This window comes from Amborella trichopoda, chromosome 2 (genome assembly GCF_054954075.1).
Source record: "Amborella trichopoda isolate Santa Cruz 75 chromosome 2, AtrichopodaSantaCruz75HAP2 v2.0, whole genome shotgun sequence".
NCBI lineage: Eukaryota > Viridiplantae > Streptophyta > Magnoliopsida > Amborellales > Amborellaceae > Amborella > Amborella trichopoda.
Genome location: NC_142337.1, coordinates 11,728,730 through 11,749,781, shown reverse-complemented (window position 1 = coordinate 11,749,781; position 21,052 = coordinate 11,728,730). Strand labels below are relative to the sequence as shown.

Below are 21,052 nucleotides of genomic sequence, written 5' to 3'. Positions count from 1 at the left end.
GAATATCTCGACTTCAGATAGTCTTCTTTGCAATAGGATCCCAAATCCTATAACCTTTATCATCACACCATACCCAAGAAAAGCATATCTTCTTGACTTCGCATCTAGCTTGACTTTACTTTCACTGGGCACTTGAATATAAGCTTCACACCCAAATGTTCTCAAGTGTTCATATGACACACTTTTATGTCGTCATAGAATTTTAAGTATCTCACCATTCAAGGGTATACTAGGAGATCTATTGATCAAATATACAGTTTTATTAGCAGCTTCAACCAAAAATTGCTTACTAAGACCATATTGTGATAACATACTTCTTGCTCTTTCAATGATGATCCTATTCATCCTCTCAGTGACATCATTTTACTGCGGTGTCCCAAGAACAGTCCTTACTCTGCGAATGCCATTCTATTTACAAAAAATATCAAAAGCATTTGAGCAATATTCACCACCATTATCAGTTTGCAAGCATTTTTATAAATCTCTCTATTTCTTTTTCAACCCTGGCTTCGAAAATCTTGAAAACTTCAAAAACTTGATCATTATGTGCCAACGAATACAACCAACACTTTCTAGAATAATCATCTAAAAAAGTGACAAAATAAAATGCTCCACCAAGAGATTTAATGGTAACAGGCCACAAACATTAGAATAAATCAATTCCAATGCTTTACTTTTGCTATGAGATTCATTTCTTTTAAAATTAACTCTACGCTGCTTACTCATGGTACAATGATCACAAAAATCAAGAAAATAATGTTCAGAAATAGGAATAAGATTTTGAGTTTACAATACCTTCATAAAATGCTCACTGAGATGACCCAAACGGCTATGCAAAATCTGTATATCCTCATGCTTACTAGTTGCAGAAACGATATTATCTATAACATCATTCCTTTGAGTTGTGCCATGAAGAGTGTAAAGACTCCCATCTTTTTTCCTTTTTAACATTGTCATACATCCTCTTAAAATCTTCCATGACCCATTTTCAAAAGTCACTATGAAACCAGAGTCATCCAACTTACCGACTGAAATGAGATTTTTGTTCAACTCATGAACATGTCTCACATTTCACAATGTGTGCTTCTTTTCATCTGATTTCTTGATAACAACATTTCCAATGCCCAATAATTTGTACGCTCGATCATCACCAAGATAAACCAAGCCACCATCCACATCTATGTAGGATGAAAAATATGACCTTTCTAGGAAAACATGAAATGAAGCACCAGAGTCTAAACCCAAGTATCTGCAATAGATAATGTTATGCACGCAACACTAAAAGTGACCCCATGCTCACCATTTGAAACTATAATTGCTTCGGCATGGCTATCCTTGCCCTTGGCCTTTGGCTTATTCTTCAAAGCATAAAAATCTTTCCTTGTGTGACCAGGTGTCTTGCAATACCAGCAAGTAACCTTCTTGTCCTGTGACTTGGACTTACCTCTGTTATGAGATTTGCCTCAATTAAATCCATAATGTTAGTCTCTATATTATGTTCTTCCTCTATCTCTTGTTGCCAATGCTTGATTTGATTCGACAAGTATTTGTGTGGATGCCTTTCTAGTCTTTTCATTTAACAATGAAGTTGCAACATCTTTTAAATTTAACTTGTTACCCATTGTATTAGTCATAGTGGTAACCAAGGTATCCCAACTAGCAGGCAAAGAACTCAGCGAAAGCAAACATAACACTTTTTCATCCAAATTCACTTTCGAAGACCTCAATTGTGTAGAAATTGAATTAAATACACTCACATGCGACTTAGTTGTAGCACCTTCTTTCATTTCCAAAAGATATAATATTTTCATTACATGCATTTTATTTGTACTAGATGGTTGCTCAAAAGATTGCTTCAAAGATTGCCAAAGCTCTGCAGATGTTTTGCATTGACAAACATCAAATAAACTTGATGGTGAAATACATGGTATAATAGTTGCCAAACATTTTCGATCAAGAACATCCTGGTTAGATGCCTCAATCTAGCACCCGGGTCAGGATGACCTGGTGCCACGTGTCTCAGGTTTCAAGGAGAACTCGAGACCAGAGACCGCTCTCTCAGGAACCTTGATAAGAAATAAGGGCAGGTACACCAACCGGTGAGAGAGGAATTTGATGTGAGGTGGGACACACCTCTCCTGGCTCACTCGGGCTAACGTGCGTGGGCACCCTCTTAGATCACGACAGAAAGCCCTCCAATCCTACAACTGATTCCAAACCGCCTCCCTTGACATGTACTCTCCTATTTTTGTGATCACATACACATGGTTAATTTATAAGACATGTGGGCCAAGAGACCCCACCTTGTCTTTGGGTGACTGCGCACGAGCATGCTCATTTAAAAGAAGAATGAAAGAATGAGAGGATAGTAATTGGTGTGAATAAGAGAAAAAGAAGGAAGAAATAGAACATGGAAAGGGATAAGAAGAAAAAAGAGTTCGACCGACTAGCTAGACTAACACACTGGCTAGACTAGTACAGTGATTGAGTTTGCATGGTAGTAAGATGGGCACAGTAGCTTAGACCGGCATAGCGGCAATACTACTCGACAACAAAACCAACACCGACAAGTCTGACACGATGGCTAGTCTGATGTAGCAACAAAACGGGCACGATAACTCAGACTGGCATAGTGGCAATACTGTGCGGGAAAGGTGGGAAGAAGGCGGTATGGCCATGGCTGATGAGCTTGAAGAGATCAACCCAAGGGATGAGGCCAACCTTTATCTCAGCAAGAATGTCCCCATAGGAGAAAGAAGGTTATATCTCTCTCCTTCGAGAAAATCGGGATGTCTTCGCCTGACACTATCATGAGATGCCCGGTCTGAACCCTCATATTGTTGTCCATCACCTTAGTGTTGATCCAACCATCAAACCCATGAAAAAAAAATCAAGAAGGTTTAGACCCGTCTTCGAGATGCAGATCGATGTTGAGGTGAAAAAACTCAGGCAAGTAGGATTCATACATGAATTCAAATACCCAAAATGGCTAGAAAATTTTGTCCCAGTCAAGAAAAAGAATGGCCAAATCAGAGTCTGTATTGACTTCCGCGATTTGAACACTGCCTGCCCCAAGGATGACTTCCCCCTCCCGTTCACCGAAATGCTGGTCGACTCCACAGCTCATTACCATATCTTCTCCTTTATGGATGGGTATTCCAGTTATAATCAAATCAAGATGGCACTAGAAGATGAGGAGGCCATTGCGTTCTTGACCCCAAGAGGCATCTTTTGCTACACTATGATGCCTTTCAGGTTAAAGAATGTCGATGCCACATACCAGTGGGCCATGACGACTATCTTCAAGGACATGATCCACAAGGAGGTCGAGTGCTATGTGGATGACTATGTGGACAAGACCTCAAAAAGGTGTTTGAGCGGTTGTGGCGTCACTAGCTCAAGATGAACCCCTTAAAATGCGCCTTTGGCGTACGCTCGGGAAAATTCTTAGGGTTCATCGTGAGTTACTGTGGACTGGAGATCGAGCCAGTCAAAATTAAAGAAATTCAGGACATGCCACCTCCTACAACTCTCCATGAACTGCAGACCCATTTCACACCTCCTGAAGAGAGACACTCCTTTCATATGGGATGAAGCTTGCTAAGCTGCGCTCGATGACATCAAGCTGTACTTGTTGAATCCACTTGTACTCTCTACACCAGTGTTAGGAAGGCCTCTCATCCTACAAGTGACTCACTCCTGGTACAGAACAATGATGGAGGGAAAGAGACAACGCTCTATTATCTCAACCGTAGAATGCAAGGAGCCGAGAAGAATTACTCTCCCATCGAAAAGATTTTCCTAGCCTTGATCTTTGTGGTTCAGAAGCTCCGCCATTACCTGCTCAGTCAAGAGGCCAAGTTAATATCTAAGACGGACCTGGTCACATTCGTTATGGCCCGACCATGCTTGTCAGGAGGTTTGGCCAATTGGGCATTATTGCTGATAGAGTTCGACATAATGTATGTGCCGCAGAAGGCAGTTAAAGGTCAAGCCCTAGCAGATTTCCTGGCAGCTCACCCAATCCCTTCAAAATCTCACCTGTCAAACGACCTCCCAGATGAAGTTTTCTATACAACGCTAACTGAGCAGTGGGAAATGTACTCTGACAGAGCATTCCAGTTTGATAGAGAGGGCACTGGAGTTGTTTTCTTAACTCCCAATGGTAAAATAATCCCTATATCTTTTCCACTTGCATAGGCATTTTCCCATAATGAAGCTGAGTATCAAGCCCTCATAATCGAATTGGAGATCGCCCAGGAGCTGGACCTGGACCAGTTAGACATCTTCGGTGACTCTGAGCTGGTCATCCCATAACTTAAGGGGATTTATGATGTAAGGAAGGATACACTCAAGCCTTATCATGACACGGTCAAAACTTACATGGCCCAGTTCGATGACTTTTCCCTGAGTCATATCCCTAGAAGGCTAACTCGCAGATTGATGCACTCTCAAAGCTCAGTGCCACTATTCAATTGTCTTCACCGGGGCCCACTCCAGTCTGGCTAACCGAATGGAGACACGTTGACTTACAAACTAAAGTTGATGCATACGTATTCCCTGAATGCTCGCCTTACCCATTCGGGGCACTCCTCGCAGCCAAGGATGTTATTAAGGCAGAGCAGTAAACACCCCAAAATAAAGAATCCAAGGTCAAGGAGCAGGAGCCCGAATTCTTTGATCCGATGTGTGCAGGGGTTGAACAAGTAGAGGACTGAAGGGAGCCTATCATGGACTTCATAAAACATGGAAGGTTACCTCAAGATCGGGTAGAACACAATGGTATACGATGGATGTCCACCAAGTATACCCTTCTCGAAGGGGATGTCCTCTTTCGTCGATCATTTTTTGGAATTCTCCTCAGATGCGTCGATGCATAAGAAGCAAGTAAAGTTCTTGAGGAGTGCACTCCGACATCTGTGGGCTGCATCAATTTGGCCCTAAGCTCTACGAGAGTATACGAAGACTCAGCTATTATTGGCCTTCCATGGTTGTCGATGCCCCAAACTATGCCAAAAGATGCCAAGTGTGCCAGATCCACTCAAGCCTCATTTATCAAACCCCGGATCCTCTCTACCCTACAGTGACATCATGGCCCTTTTCCCAGTGGGGTATGGACATTGTAGGACCCATCAATCCCCCTTCTGCCTTGGGTCATGCCTTCATTCTAGCAGCAACCGACTACTTTTCTAAGTGGGCTAAAGTGATCCCTCTCAAGTAGGTTCCAGGGATTGCGGTAGCCAACTTTGTACGTCATCACATCATCTAGTGATTTGGAGTTTCAGATAGGATAATCTTTGATAAGATCCCGCCTAACTAACCAGTTCGGCTTCGAGTGGAAGTACTCGACTATGTACTACCCTCGAGCCAATGGTTTGGCCAAGGAATTCAACAAAACTTTGTGAGGGATGCTCCAGAAGTCAGTTTCAAAGTCAAAGAAGAATTGGCACGAGAAGCAGCCAGAGGCTCTATGGGCTTATCTCACCACCACTCGGAATGCTATGCCTTATTTCTTGGTCTATGGAGGTGAGGTGGTCCTACCCCTCAAGGTTCAAATACCGTCACTCCGTGTCGCTATACATCAAGGACTGACTGAAGATGAGAGGGTTAAACTCCATCACCAAGAGTTGGATGCCCTTGACGAAAAGAGGCTAGAGGCCCAGCAGAACGTCCAGCTCAATCAAGGAAGAATGAAGAGGGCCTTTGACAAGTCTGTCAATGTTTGCTCGTTCGCTCATGGGGATCTTGTCTTAGCAGTCAAGAGACCGATTGTCATACATGGGCGCCGCGCTGTAAAGGAAAATTCGAGCCCAAATGGGAAGGTCCGTTCATAGTAAAAAAGGTCACGTCTAACAGGGCCTATGTACTGGCAAACTCAGATGAAGGAAAGGAGATGCCCCCTATCAATGGACGATACCTAAAGAAGTACTATCCCTGATGTACCCTCAAAATGCGTTGTATGCAGCAAGAAAAGAAGGAAATGGAAAAGAAGAACATTAAGCATGTGAAAAAGAAGTTCATTTCTTTCATTGCATTAAAAAGAGTTACAAGTTACAATCAAAAGCCCATTACTAAGGAAGTTACAACGCTCTTGCATTCGAGGATAAGAGGATGGTTACAGGCCAAAAAGAAGCGCTCTCCTCACAAAGAAGAAGCAAACCCACAAAAGAAATGCTCTCCTCATGAAGAAAAAGCAAAACCACTTGAAGAAGTTAGCTTCAATGCCACCAAAGAGGATGGTTACAGGCCAAAAGAAGGAGTCAACCATTCCTGAGTCAGCTTCAATTCATCTGACGAAGCGTGGTTCGCTTCCAAAGGACCGGCCCAAGACGAAACAACATGGACTTTACGGTTGTGCTGGAGGACTTGGCTTCCAACAGCCTGCGAAGGGACAGCCTTCTCGTTTGCCATCACCCTTGACCCCCATGAAACATCGTCATCCATGATCATCGTCGTGCGCGACGCAACGTCATGTGCAGCCAAAGCCATGCGCAACACAATACCATGCTCTAACATTACCATGGGAAAGCCAACACCACGTGAGACCATCGCCACGACTAGCATGCTCCTGAATGGGGCTGTCGTCGTGAGTGGTCTAAGGACACGTGAAGGCGACACTGCATACGACTTAAGGTCACGCATGCCCTTGTTATACCGTGGTTCCCACTATTCCCAATTCCCAGAGGGCATTAACCCTTGTGCTACCTTGGTTTCCCCAGCTACCTACCCGTGATGACCTTCCACCTTCTCACGACCTTTGATCGCCTCTACAACCCTTCGCGTTTGGCTGGGAACACCCTCCGACGGTCGAAAAACCCCATCTGACCTTGTTCTTTCTGATACAGGTGTTTCCCCTCCTCTCCGGGAATCCACTCCCGTCCACCAAGAACCTCGCCTTCCACTCGCTGCCAGAATTAGTGAAAAACCACCGAAATCCCCAGAAGGCTTCTCTGAGACTCTGCAGATCTCCCTTCTCGTGCGCTTCCCAATTTAGCAGTTCACTAAAACCCACCGGAAGGAGCACAGGAACTTCGGCAAGGGATCTCTGCAAATCCTGCTAAAACCCCGAGAAAGCCTCGACACTTCCCAAAAAGGTTTGCAACCACGGCAATAGATTTGTGACCTCTTGAATCTCACTAAAAAACCTCCTAATCGCCTATCTCTGCAAATTTTAGCTGGGAGATTCTCGTCAAAAAACCTTCGCCAAAAGCTCTGGTCCTCTCTCTCTAAAAACCCTTCTACTGTTTTACTCTTTGGTAAAACAGTAAAGAGGGATTTTCCCCCTTTTATACCCAGCAGTACCGCGAATTTCCCCTAGCAAGCATGAAATGATGCTCAAGTCCCCAATCCCTGACGATAATGAGACCAAGCCAAGGCGGGTCAATGCCGAGACCCAAAAAGGTTATCGCCCCTCGCTTCACTCTAAAGGCTATCGTCGCGTGCCTTCCTCAAGGGCCATCATCGTGCACCTTTGTGAAGGGCCATCGCCGTGCACCTCGTCAAAGGGGTTATCGCCGCACATTTTGACAAAGGCTGCTGTCACTTGCATCACCAAGGGGCATAGTGCTGCGTGCGCTATCCAACAATTAGTGCCACACGGATGCCATGGCACTCCCATATAGACCATCATCCTGTAATCCCAAGAACTTCATTCCCTACACTACAGCCTCCCTCCCTAGGGTGCCCAGCCTCTGGTGACGGCTCTGTTCCCCATGAAGTCACATTCCCTCACCACACCACAGTCTGTGCTGCATGACCTTAAATTGCATAGCTAGGGTCCAAACTATATGACCTTAAACTGTAGCGGTGGCTTAGTTGCACGACCTTAAACTGCATAGTCCTGGTCTCATGACTCAAATCTGTACGACCACAGTCCGTGCTGCATGACCTTAAACTGCATAGCCATGGTCCAAACTATATGAGCTTAAACTGTAGCAGTGGTCTAGCTGCACGACCTTAAACTACATAGTCCTGGTCTCAAGACTCAAAATTGTGCGACCACGGTCCGTGCTGCATGACCCTAAACTATATAGCCAAGGCCCAACTATATTACGTTAAATTGTAATGGTGGTCTAGTTGCTTGACCTTAAACTTCATAGTTTAGGTATCATGACTCAAAACTGTGCGGCCACAGTTTGTGCTGCGTGACCTTAAATTGCATAGCCATTGTCCAAACTATATGACCATAAACTGTAGCGGCGGTCTAGTTGCAAGACCTTAAACTACATAATCCTGGTCTCATGACTCAAAGTTGTGCGACCACGGTCTGTGTTGCATGACCTTAAATTGCATAGCCATGGTCCAAACTATATGACCCTAAACTATAGTGGTGGTCTAGTAGCACGACCTTAAACTGTATAGTCCTCGTCGCACGACTCAAAACTGTACGATCATGGTTCGGCTGTGTGACCTTAAACCATAGTGCACGTCCTAGCCGCATGATGTTAAAAAGCTTCACACTATTCTCCAAACTATACAATCTTAACCTGTAGCAAAGGACTAATTGCACAACCTTAAACTACACGGTCCTAGCCGCACGACTTTAAATTGCATAGCCATGGTCCGAGCTACGAGAACCTGAAACTGTAACGCATGGCACAACAAATTATCCATACGCACAATTCCAAGGGTATTTCATCAAACACCCATAGTGGATTTAGAAGTATGAAAACTCATACCTACCAATTTAAACCTTAATGGGTTTTCACCAACGTCCCAGTGTGAGTCAATCTTAGTACGACCGACTCTATCCCCAGGGAGTTTAGGTCCCTTCTCATCCTCTCAACCGTCATGAAGTTCATCTGTGCTCTGGCCTATCATCCTCAGCAGAGTCACATGCATGTCATTGCTCATTATCCCAAAGAGGTCACACTGGACCACCTAATCCCCGGTGAAGTGACGTCCGTCTATCACTCCATAAGTGTCGTCATCTCTATCTAGACCTCTCACTTACGTATAGCCTTAAATATCTCTATCCTTAGAGAGTCAAATTACTATCCACAATGCATCCCCCATGTAGCTTTACCTACATGAGGACCCACACATTGGTCCGCATTGCATGACCTTAAATTGTATAGCCAAGGTCCACATTGCATGACCTTAAACTGCATAGGTCTAGTCATAACTACATGACTTTAAACTGCGCAGTAGTGGTCCAAACTATATGATCTTAAATTATAGTGGAGGTCTCGTTGCACGACCCTAAACTGCATGGTCTTAGTTGTATGACTTTAAACTGTGCAACCACCGTCCAACTGTATAAACTTAAACTATAGTGCATGTCCAGGCCGCTTAACATTAAACTGCTTTGCCCAGGTCCAAGAGGCATGACCTTAAAGACGCCCCCACATATGCGCACATGCCCTTTACATGCATCTTCATGCACGTCCTCCCTAACCGACCCATTCGTGTGCGCACACCACCTTCATTTCCTTCCCAGTGAGTCTACATGCGTGCACATGCCCCTTACGTGCATCTTCACACACACCTTCCCTAGCTGGGCCATTCATGTGCACGCACCACCTTCACCATCATTACCATTTTTTCCCCCAATGAGTCATGCCCATGATGACCAAATGGCGAACCCTTCTGCAAGCCCTACCGTCAGCTAGTGGGTCACCATTGTTCACCCACCATCCATCTATCATCAACTCTTCACAAGGCAACTTCATGCCATCTTCCAAGTTGGTCAGAGTCACCACCAAGCTCACTCTATGGCCTCCACAAACTGTCATTCATCATCACTATGGTCTAGCTGTATGACCCTAAACTGTAGTGCACATCTTGGCCGCATGACATTAAAAGGCTTCGCACAGGCCTCAAAGGAACGACCCTAAATACGCCTTCACATGAAAAAAAATAGGCATGGTGTACACCTAACAAGGGAACTCCATGAGTAAAAATGACGGACGGGCATGGTCACAAAACCATGAGTAAAAGAGTTCCATGGAAAAAAAAATCCAAGCATAGTGAAAACCCCAAAAAAGGCATCGTGACAAAAAACAGACAAAAAGGTTGGACATGACCGTGAGGTCATGAGTAAAAGAGCCCAGTAAATAACAAAAGTTGGTGAAAACCGTCTTCACGGTGCCACTCCCCCTGTTCCAGTGAAAACCCACAAAAGGACGCTTGGACCGACAAGACAGGCTGAAGCACGACCATCGCCGACATTCAATCTCAAAACAGTCACAATCCTGGCTAATGAGGTTTGCCTAAAATCCTCAAAAGCCCGTACCTAATCGCAACACTATCATGGCTCATCAAGGGGTGAGAGTCGCATAAGCTCCCCCACGTTTCAACTTGGCTCATCAAGGAATGAGAGCTGCATCAGATCTCCCAACCATCATGGCTCATCAGGGGTGAGAGCTACATAAGATCCCCCAGGTTTCAACATGACTCATCAGGGAGTGAGAGCCGCATAAAATCTCCCAACAATCATGGCTCATCAGCGAGTGAGAGCCGCCTAAGATCCCCCACGCTTTAACATGGCTCATCAATGAGTGAGAGCTACATTAGATCTCCCTAGTTCAACAACAACAAGAGTCCTTAATGGTGAGGACGATGACTAAAAGATCCCTTCAAAAATGCTAAGGACTATCGCAAAGGCAAGAAACTGATGAAGTCTAGGTCTAACATGCCATAGGCTTCAAGGTACATCTTGCAAAAACCCCTTAGCCTACATGGTACCAGACTTTTGGGATGGGTCAAAAGCCCCCCACTGACTCCGCTAGATGGGACCTATAGAGATACCTTGAGCATCAAAAGCAAATTTGGTGTACCAGCGAACAATGCGGACAAAAGGTTCGTAGCACTTGACCTTCAGAAAAGATCTGGTAGTCCCTTGAGGGTGATGACTTCTACAAGATCCCTCAAAACTTCTCTAATGATTGTACTTCTCGATTATATCGAAGCACAACATTCGGTGGGGCATGCTGTAGGAAGGTATTTTTCATCAACATGGGGCTCCCGCTCGATAAAGCCTAGCAAACAGTGGAAATTATGATCGTCTCATAATAGCCCTGGAATCGGCCAAGATCTTCATGAGGTCTCTCAAAAGTCTCCTACGAAGTTTCATCGCATTCCGACATGTTTAAGGCAGTGCAGACCGAGAAACAGTTCCGGTAAAATTAAGTTCTTGCACCCTAAAACAGCCCCTATAACTAGAGCTGCATTTTTAGTGTCTCAAATTGTTGTAGGACTACCACCATTGGAGCCGGCAAGCTTGAAAATCCCCATGGGTGAAATTTTAGCCAAAACGAACACGCTGGGAAAAAGTTATTGGTAAAAGAGTGAAACAGGAGGGGCCACACGCTACTCCCGTGCGGCCACCCTGCAACTCCATGCCATGGAAAGGACAGTCATGACCAGTGACTTTTGACGCTCATATCTCATCCTTGCCAAGTTGAATCACACTCAAATTTGGTGAGCATGTTCGTCTAGTCAAGATGAGCAATTTACTATGTGGCACACCCCGTGACGACACCTGAGTGTGAAGAAAAGCTAGAGAGAAGTTGCTGATTCACGAAAAAGTGTAGGAAATTTAGCAGCATCGTGCCTCACCAGAGCGGCTAGATCACACTGCTCGCGATCCCGATTGTCGCAAGACAAATTTCATCATGTGCATCAGGTCTCGGGCTATCACTGACCCGAACCACGTACATGATGAACAATCAGATTCTCCACACAAAGCCAACAAAGCGATTGCAAATTCCATCGCCAGGATTCCAGATTTTAGACATTTCCAAAGTTGCAAAATCTTCGTTCAAGCTTATAATCGAGCTGTGTTTATTGCTATGCAATCGTAACGACATGCTCAGTGTAATTCAGTGAAGAAATCACCAAAAAACATCAAAGAAAGAGTACACTATCGATCCGAAGTTTCAAGATCCACTCAAATTTCAAGTCACATGATCGTACACTAAAAACACGATCCATGGCTCAAAGTTGCTATAAAATCGATAGTCATGCTGAGACTTACAAGAAAACAATCATCTTACGATCAACTAGGCATCAGCAAAACCTTGGATCAACCATGCAAGATCACGTAAGTTCTAGGGCAATACAGGGACTATTATAGAATTTCAGGAATTTTTAGGAAGAGGCAAATCTGTCATTTTGTACCCTATTTTCTAATTTATTTTAATTCAATTTAATCTTAGCTTCCAAGAATTAGGGTTATTTTTTACCATCCACTCATGTTTACGACAAATACATACCAGCACTGTACTCACGGGAGGACTCAACCTTTCACAAAGGAGAGTTTTTACTTAATACAAGTTTCTCTTTCTTCTCATTGTTGGGTCACATTTAAGGAGGTGAGAGAAACTTTTGAGTGGTACCCCTAGGTTCGAGGTAAATCTTCTCTCTCTTCGTTTATTTTTCTTCTTCTCTCTCTCTTTGCTTTTTTTCTCTCTTTCCCCCTCCGTCTGAGTTCCTCGTAGGGGTAATGCATTGCAGTGGCAGTGTCGTGCATGCATCCCTAGAGGTTACACAGGTCGCGCATAGCGATGGCAATGCCATGCGCGAGTCTTCTTCCCCTTCTTTTCTCTTATCTTTTTCGTCCTGCGGGGGCTCGTAGATGGCGCTGCCCATTGCCGTCCACAGATATAGCTTGGACGTCTTAGTGAAGAACCCCAGACAGCGAAACTCGTTTCCAACCGTAGGTGTCCTTCCTTATTGCGCGTCTATAGCAGATGACGATACCCATCGCCACCCGCTATAGGCCTAAGCAACGTCTACCGCTATCCGCGTGTTTCCTTCACTTGTTCGGCGTTCATCATCATCCTTCCTGCATCCCACGCCCATCGCCATGCCCTCGTGAGGATTGCCGCCATGCTTCACGAATGGTCATCACCATGCGCTTCATCATAAACTATTGCTGCCCGCACGGGGGCATGTTGTTTTCTTATGTTGCCAATGGTGATGCCTAGCATCGTCCGCAGTTCATTCCTCGCTCTCTAACCATAAGCAGTAGTGTCGAGCGCTGTCCAAGGGCCACGACACTACTACTCCATTGTCGTGAGCAGCAACGGCTAACACCGTCGGGATCTCATCTCTCTGTCGTCGCGTCTCTTCTTTTCATTCTCTTGTCTCTTCTCGCTTGATTGAGGGTAGACTTAGCCTAGCACCACCATATCGATCTCGGTTTTGAGTACCATTGTCATTGTGCTGGTTCTAAGAACCATGCCCGTCTTGCTAGCACATCGAGTCGATGACTTCCTAGCTGCAATGCTAATCTCTCCTCTTCGTCATTTTTTCTTCCCTTTTCTATATTTATTTGAACCTTACGCTTCATCACTCTCTCGTGTGAACGTACAGTTCCCTAAGACAAGGTAGGGTCCCTTTGACCCACTTGTCTCTCAAATTAACCATAGAAGTTTTGAGAAGAAAACAAGAGGATTGTAGGTCAAGGGAGATTATTTTGAACTAGCTAAAGCAGCTGAGAGGCTTTCTTCGTGATCTAAGAGGGTGCCCACGCTAGCCAACCCGAATAAGTCCCAAACCCACCTTCAATTCCTCTTTCATGCCCTTGCTCTCCAGAAATGTTTCGAGATAGTGATCTCAAATCTCGAGTCCCCAGAAACCAGAGATATGTGTCCCAGATCATTTAGATCCGAAACGAGAGATCGAGGCACCTAACCAGCATTATCTTCATGTTCTCTTCAAGGAAAATTTTATTCGAATTCCAGACCGATGTCTACTAAAACATTGGAGGCACTCTACATCATTGATATCAAACGTTAGCTCGAGCACAACAGTTTTTTATGTTGAGCATGTCCAAACTATACAATCATTAACATCAACAATTGATACAAAGGTGCAAGATTTGATGATTGGTACAAGTTCATTAAGGAGCGATTTTCAAGAATTTGGAACATGTTGAAGAAGTAGAATGCATGAGGTCTCCTGTGGTTGATGAAACATCTAATGCAAGTCTAGCAACTAAAGAGGATGAAAATAAGCTTCATTGTGAAAGCATCCATGTAAAAAACCCTGTTCAGTCTATCACAAAGGGGCGACCTCCTGAAAAAAGGTTAAAGCCCCATATTTAAGTTGCCAAGAAACGTAGATATTATAAGGTTCCTTCATGTGGCCAAACTGGGCATGATTATAGGAATTGTCCATTAAGAAGGTTAATTTATTAGGTAATCATTATATGATAGAAAATACCATTCTTGGTGTGATGTTGACACAATGTTGGGGCTAGAAATGCTACTTTTCATATGAGAGTTTTGAGCATTCACATGTGACAACTTTGTATATGTAATTTTGGAGTGGTACAAAATGGATATTGTAAGGTTGAAATGTGGATGAAATATTGATGTTGTGCAGTAGATGTAATGAATATATCTTTACTTGATAAAATGCTCCATCTTTTGGTAATTCAGTAAATAGGATTTTCAAGCAAAGCATCATTCTTTGTCCCTTTGTGGATATGCCATTGATGTGTTGAAATATGAAATTGAGGTATGGCAGGCACAACTGGGCAGCAATGCTTAGACTCTTAAAACTCACAGGATCACAAGGGGTTATGGGTACATCAATCCAGCTTTACGAGGATAGAATAGAACTGCAATTCGGCACGAATCACATGGGTATGAAATACATGGCATCTAAAGAGAGAGAGAGAGAGAGAGGGTCAAAACACAACTTCCCATTAAATAAGAAAAACTTTATTCATGTAAGCACAAGATAAAATACATCAATTGTTTTAAAGTTTAGAGAGAGAGAGAGAGAGAATACATGAGCGAGAAGCTCTCAGGCCTTCTACTTTATGGCTTTGAAACCAACTATCTTCATCACCACACTTCAAACCAGAGGCTCTACTCTCGCTGCCCCATACAGTTCCCCATTCAAAATACGCAGAGTAAGTTGTGAATCTCCCAATTCTTGATCCTAATTCTTCAAGTCTAATAAGGCAGAGAATTGATCAAACAAATAAAATCATTACTCCATAGAAGTTAATCCTTTAGCTAAGAAAATAACAAGAAATCATCAAATAAACAAAACCATTACTCCGGCCTTTCCTATCGTTAGATAATTATTATACTGAAAATAACAATAAATCATTCACTTGATCCCAAATTTAATCCTTTAAGTATGAAAAGAATTGCCGAATCAATGAAAAATTGGAATCAAAACATAAAAAATGGCTGGTGAATATTTTCAAACATTTGGACTCTGCAATAAAATAAAAATAATCATTTTTTGAATATATAAGGCCAAGCCCTTCTAAGGAACATCACAGATTCAGAAGAAATCAAGCCATGAAAGAACTTTGGGATAGAAACCTAATTCAATATGAGATATAAAATGAAAAAAGAAAATGAAATTCGTTGGAGCAATAAGTTACCTACATAGCCTTTGGTGGGAAAACAAAAATCCCAGGTTTTTATAAAGGGAACATCACGGATTTGTAAGTGACCAAGGTATCACAAATTTAATGCCTATACTTGGAGACGATTGCTTCTATTTTGGGAGAAGGTGATCTATTATTTGTTACTTCTTTTCTATCTTCACAAGGTATCATCAACTGCACTTGATGGGTGGAATTTTCAGAAATAAACCCAAATACAATGAAAAATCAAAATGAAGAACGAAGCCTACACCAACAAATCAGTCAACATATAGATCAAGAAACCCAAATACAATGAAAAATCAAAATGAAGAAAGACTACACCAATAAATCAGTCAACATATAGATCAACAAACCCAAATACAGTGGAAAATCAAAATGAAGAAAGAACCCTACACCAACAAATCAATCAACACATAGATCAACAGAGTAAATTCTAGAAAAAAATCCCAACAAAAAAAATTAAATAAATAAATAAATGGCATTGAGTGTGGCATTCGTACCTGGTGTGATCGGCAATCTCCATAGCTGAGATCACATGAAGGTGAAAATTAGGGTTTTCTCGAGGTAAAAAAAATGCAAAAAAGAAATGGCGGCCTCAGCAAGGAGAGAGAGAGGCGACTATCTCAAGTCAAAATAAAACCTACCAAAATTGCATCCAAAAAACAAAAATATAGATGGTTACCAAAATCTCATATCTTTCACTAAAAAAAAAAAGCTCCAAAATCTTACCCAAATAAAGCTATCAAAATCTCACCCTAAATCTCATAAAAAATATCTCCAAAATCTTACCCAAATACTTCCATTTTTGCCTGGTATTTTGGAATTTTTTCCGATCAAGAGAGAGAGAGTTGGGGATGGCAAGGCGAAAGATCAAGAGAGAGAGAAAGGGGAATGGAAAGGAGAGAGATAAAATAGAAAGGCATGTGAGAGAGAGGAGATTGATGTGAGATTTAAATTTTGAAATTCAAATTTTACCTCATTGAAGTATGATTTTTCAATTTTGAAGTAAAAGTCACAAATGCCCTTTAATAGGTTTCGGTGTTCAAATAGCATAGGGGCAAAGAAGGTAAAAATGAGGTTCACAACTTATCCTAACTTGAACTTGTTATTTTTGGGGGGTGTTAATCCTAGAAAATCCATACGAGTATATATATATATATATATATTATGAAAGTACAGAGAATTTGTGTGTCCTATTTGGGTTACCATATGGGAAAGATGATTTTCTCTAAAGAGAGAGACAGGGCCTCCTGTGCATGAGAGGCAAAGCCTTCCCTTAGAGAGAAGACAACTTCCTATGGAGAGAAACTCCGCATTGTGCTTGTGGTAGATTGAGAGGGTGGTTTCTTGTAGTGAAGCTGTTCTCATTAAGGTTTTGGGCAGTTTCCCCTTTTAGTGAGAGAAAGTTTCGGTTTTTCTTAAAATTCTCCTCTTGGACAATGGTTTAGTTGTGGAATGAAGATGATCTCTTCATGGACATTGGTTTAGCTATGAAATAGAGATGACACATCGATGGGTTGTGCCGATCCGGAGAGCATGTCTAAAAGGGTTTCCTGGACTGGGTTTTGTCTAGGGCTAGAGAGGTAACTCTCTATTCCAAAATGTGTAATGTAATTTTCATTGATATAGTGGACTTCAGATGGCCATGCCCGTGGATATAGCCCACTTGGGGTGAACCGTGTAAATCTTTGTGTTCTTATAGTGTGTGTATTTTATGCTTTATTTCTCGTATTGTGGCGCATGCTATTGCTTATTTTGATTCGTGCTCTTGTGGTGTGTGTGTTTTGTGCTTTATTTCTCGTATTATAGCTCACGCTCTCGCCTATTTTGTTTCTAGCTGGATAAGTACACGGTCTTGGTAGGATCCAATATTTGGGATTCCTATTTTTGCATCTAAGAGGGTTCTTAAATCCTAACAAGTGGTATCAGAGCACATGGCCTACTACAAGGCTAGTGTTTGTGTATTCGGTTGAACAAAAACAAAAGGCAAAGTATGCAAGTATTTTATTTGAGGTGGAGAAATATGATGGCAAACTCTATTTTTCTGCAAGAATGGTGAAAGAATTTATTTGGTACAAAGATGAAAAATTCATAAAGCTATCCAATGGATGTTGGCATGGTGAGCAGGTGATTTTGAGATCAAAGTGGATATTGTTGGATATGGCGATTATCCAAAATCACCCAACATTGGAAAATCCCATATTATGTAGGATTGAGATTGATATTGATAAGTTTCCTAAAAGAAATAGAAATCTAAAAAGATTAGGACTCTTGAATATATATCTTGGTTCTTGATGTGTAACATTTATAGGAAGTTTCATATTTAGTATGGGTTCCTAATTTTATATATATGGTATGAAAGTACAGAGAATTTGTATGCCCTATTTGGGTCACCATATGGGTAAGGTGGTTTCCTCTAGAGAGAGAGGCAGGGCTTCATGTACATGAAAAGCAAAGCCTCCCCTTAGACAAAAGAGAGCTTCCTATGGAGAGAAACTCTGTGTTGTGTCTCTGGTAGATTAAGAGGGTGGTTTCTTGTAGTGAAACAGTTCCCATGAAGATTTCGGACGGCTTCCCCTTTTAGTGAGAAATAGTATTGGTTGCTCTTAAGGTTATCCTCTTGGATTTAGATGTAGAATAGTGATGGTTTATTCCTGAACAGTGATTTAACTATGGAATAGAGATGAGAAATCATCGAGTTGTGCCGGTCAGGAGAGTAGGTCTAAAAGGGTTTGCTCGATTGGGTTTTGTCGAGGGTTAGAGAGGTAACTCTCAGTTCCAAAATTTGTAATGTAACTTTCATTGGTATAGTGGATTTTAGCTTGTCGTGCCCATGGATGTAGCCCTTTTCGAGTGAACCACGTAAATATCTATGTTCTCATGGTGTGTATGTTTTATACTTTATTTCTCGTATTATGGCTCATGCTCTCACATATTTCATTTTGTGTTCCTTTGAGATGTATTTGTTTTATGTTTTATTTCTCGTATTATGGCCTCTCGATTATTTTGTTACTTGCTGGATAAGTACATTATCTTGGTAGGATCCAATATGTGGGATTCATGTTGCCGCATCTAAGAAGGTTCTTAAATCCTAACAAAACTTAGTTGGTCCAATTGTCACATCTAACGATGTGCCACATAAAATAGTTATACAGATCAATATCAGTTTAGTGCTCAATGGGCTACTCAAACATATGCGCAATGTGAGCCTCAAAAGCACAAGAGCATGGATCAATATCAAGCCACTTAGATCTTATCTGTGTTAATATGAGCCACCCTTTAAAAGCACATGAGTGAGACCTTGTGGGTTCCAAAGATAATATGGGAGCTATGCCGATTTAGGAATTATCTCGACACCATTCAACAAGGATTATACCTACCATTAGATTTCCATGCAAAACATTTCCCGAACCAAGGTTATTCCCCCAACGCATCAACCAAGGTGACGATGGGCTGTACGCACTGAATGCTATGACGAACAAAGAACATACAAGACTCTAAATACAGCTTGAGACCCTGTAAAGAAAAGTCTAGGATGCCTTTATTAGAAGGAAATACAACAACAATCAAACTCAAATCTCACACACATAAGCAAGTATGAACTTGACAAATGTGAGCATATGCTTATCCAACACGAGCTCTTTCATGTGCATCAAGTTTCACATCATCTGATGATCATAAGAGGATTATCAGCTCAATGTTGCAAAGCATAAATGCCTGGAAACTTTTAGGAATGCGTCGCACATCAATGCGGTTTGTGATCTACAAGCACTGACTGCTAATCACCAAGATCGGTACTTCATAAAAGAATAAATGAGACCATAAAGAACTATTATGGGAAAATGGCAGTTGCTGAAATGCAGCAACATCGAAATGCTTAAAAAGCTTTTGGTGTGCTCAACTGAAAAGTTCGACTTATGACCCACTCACATTGAATCGATGGGCACCAAACTTGGAGGTTTAAAAACATCAAATACCATTACGAACCAACTGTTATTGAACTGTAATAGTCACAAATCCAGCAGGGTGTGTGTGCTTAGAAAACTCAGCAGGGTGTGTGTGCTTTGAAAACATGCACCATGCTCAAGCTAAGAAATATGAGTTGTGTAGGATTAGAGTCCAGGCCTAATTGGTTAGCACTTGATGATTTGCAATGCTATGTCCTAGACTCAATTCCTACCACGAGTAGGGGGCCTCTCTCCACTGACTCACTCAAAAACAAGAGTATGAGTTGTGCCCCTACAAGCACCAACCAAGATAACCAGTAACGTCAGCACTCCCAAATGTTCAAAACATGATTATGAACCCATTGTGTTGGGAATGAAAACAACCACAGTATGCAGAAAAACAAAACCGGTTGAACGCTCAAAGATGCACGAACTATAATCAATATTCGTGTTACAACCATTGTTCAAAAGATTGGCCGGTTTAAAAGAGCAGCCAACTAAATCAGGATTTGTCACTGGTCGATCTCGAGTTGTCCCGATTCCAAGGGTCACATATTCTGAAAAAAAAATCAGTACACTAATCGGCACAAATCTACCGATTAATCGGCTATCGATGATTTGTTGTTATGATCGTCCAATTTGTGCACTCTCTCTCTCTCTCACTCTATCTCTATCTCTATCTCATGTTGGGACAAGAGACTTCTGCAACCTATCACTCTCTGTAACTATTGGGGCAAGCTTGCCCCAACGTCTCTCTCACTCACTCTATCTCTAACTATTTGGCAGGTCTGCACCAACGTCTCTCTCACTCGCTTTCTCTGGCATTGTTGGGGTAGGTTACTGCCCCAACCTTTCTCTCTCTCCCTCTCTCTCACATCTCTCTCTCTCCCACTCTCTCTCTCTCCCTCCCACATCAGCAACTCCTTGATAGTGTTGACATACATTCCTACAGAAAATGCATAGACTTTGAAGAATTGTATCTCCTTCATCGATAGTCCGTTATCGACGAGATTTGAACCATTAGATTAATCTTTGAGCTCTCTTTAATCACCAAATTTCATTATTAAAGGGTGTGCTTGGAGAAAGTGATTAAAGAAATATGATTTTTTTAATGGGCAAAGGGAAGCATCAACGTCATGATTTTTCTCGTTTGAATTCTTATCTACAAATTTGAAATTCAAAAGATGATTAGCGACCAGATGAAGGGTTGTCATTACAAATACACTAGGTGCAAACAGATTAAGCAGCGTAAGGAGATAAAAACGAATTCCAATATAAGATTTGCGCATAATCTAAAAGGACCAGCTCGTGAATTCAAAATTGTGGAAGATCAAGCTATGTGTAAGATCAGTGAGCAATTTCGAATTCATATGAGACCAGGTTCAGATTCATAAGACCAGTTGAACAAATTCAAAATCACGAAGAACAACCCAGGAACTCAAATTTACGAAGAGGATGAAGATAAACATAAAATTTGGTTTTGTGAATTCACAATACAAAATTGCACGACAAATCAGCGCAGAGATCAAAGAAAGGATGGACAACGTCAGAAAATCAACGATGCAGATTGAAAGATCTTATCCTTATGTTTATTAACTGATGATTGGAGCTTATCGCTTCATAAAAAATTTATAAACCCACTCTTAATTAAGAGAGAGATTCACAATTTTTTTTTGGCATAGATCTTATTTGTAAGCTCTAAGTGCTAGACATTTATGAGGGAGAGTAAAAGAGTAAGAGAAGAGCG

General features: G+C 42.0%; 1 long non-coding RNA gene across 4 annotated transcripts in view; it reads right to left on the bottom strand.

Annotated features, from left to right (window-relative positions):
* LOC105421717 (uncharacterized) overlaps positions 1-16,324 on the bottom strand; it is an 80,778-nt gene extending 64,454 nt beyond the window's left edge. For 2 of the 4 annotated variants that reach the window (XR_016049160.1, XR_016049159.1), the window contains exons 1-3: positions 16,148-16,316; positions 15,859-15,883; positions 14,743-14,909 (exon numbers count right to left, since the gene is read on the bottom strand). This is a non-coding gene — a long non-coding RNA (uncharacterized LOC105421717). Of the gene's footprint in view, positions 1-14,650; positions 14,910-15,858; positions 15,999-16,147 lie in introns of those variants that run through there. The other 2 variants (XR_016049162.1, XR_967111.3) reach the window with 2 other exon arrangements.
* Between the last annotated feature and the right edge of the window lie 4,728 nt (positions 16,325-21,052).